We start from the raw sequence: 945 nt of genomic DNA, 5'->3' as shown, positions 1-945 counted from the left end.
AACTATATTATTCAATTCTAAAAGCTGCGTTAGTCTGCTACCCAAAACCTGATTCAGTGGACCATGTAAGATATATATGAGACCTGCAAGTGGAAGTGAGACATCCACGACTAACCAAGAGCCACCTTGGTATGCGTCTTATCTTCGTTCTCTCCAAAAGCTCGAGGAGTAATTTATGACTTTACTTAAAACAACACGCAGTGTGTTAACGTTAGCACATTCGGCAATTATGAAAAGACCAATATTTGTTATAATATGGGAGTTATGCATTTTACATTATTTCCATATATTTTATACTATTAACATACACGTTGGCAATGCTTTTACGTACCCTAATTGTGTGGTTCCTTTTGCTAATCATTCATTGTGTGAAGTATGTACTCCATCTGTATTTCTAGATTGTGTAGGAGGATTTTGATTAGCAAGTGGCCGCATAGCTCAGTTGGTTAGAGCGTCGTGCTAATAACGCGAAGGTCGTGGGTTCGATTCCCCCCTGTGGCCAATAGTTTTTATTTTCGTTACTATTTTCCTCTCTATTTCTTTATTTACCTTTATCTTCTTCTCCTTCTCTGTCATTTCTATTCTGGAGCAACGAGATGAAGTCTGTACTATTATTTTTTAAAAGTTAACAATTCAATGGGACTTCCGGTTATGACATCAGAAGGAAAACACGTTTGATGATCGCTCCGTGAATTTCCAGTTTTTTTCCTTTAATAGACATTTTTGCTGTTTTAATTTGTTACAGGTACGTTGATAAGATTTGTGTGATCGCATTCATATATAAGTGAGATATATTTTGAGTGTGTGGATAACTTTATCCACCACACAATATATTATTTTCTGTGACAATGAATACAAAGCCTGCTCGTGCTGCACGTGCAGCACAAGGAGCTGACTCACACTCTAATGACACCAGTGGAATAGCTAACAATAAGAATGGCATGT

The 945-nt window shown here is 37.0% G+C and overlaps 1 non-coding gene across 1 annotated transcript; it reads left to right on the top strand.

Annotated features, from left to right (window-relative positions):
* The first annotated feature begins 427 nt into the window (after positions 1 to 427).
* Positions 428 to 502, top strand: Trnai-aau (transfer RNA isoleucine (anticodon AAU)). The gene has a single exon. It is a non-coding gene; the product is annotated as a tRNA-Ile (tRNA).
* The last annotated feature ends 443 nt before the right edge of the window (positions 503 to 945 follow it).

The sequence above is a fragment of the Sinohyriopsis cumingii genome, unplaced genomic scaffold (genome assembly GCF_028554795.1).
Source record: "Sinohyriopsis cumingii isolate HCF-2022 unplaced genomic scaffold, ASM2855479v2 utg005047l, whole genome shotgun sequence".
In the NCBI taxonomy this organism is placed as follows: domain Eukaryota; kingdom Metazoa; phylum Mollusca; class Bivalvia; order Unionida; family Unionidae; genus Sinohyriopsis; species Sinohyriopsis cumingii.
Note: the sequence above shows the minus strand (reverse complement) of the source record. Positions and strands in the feature narration are given on the sequence as shown.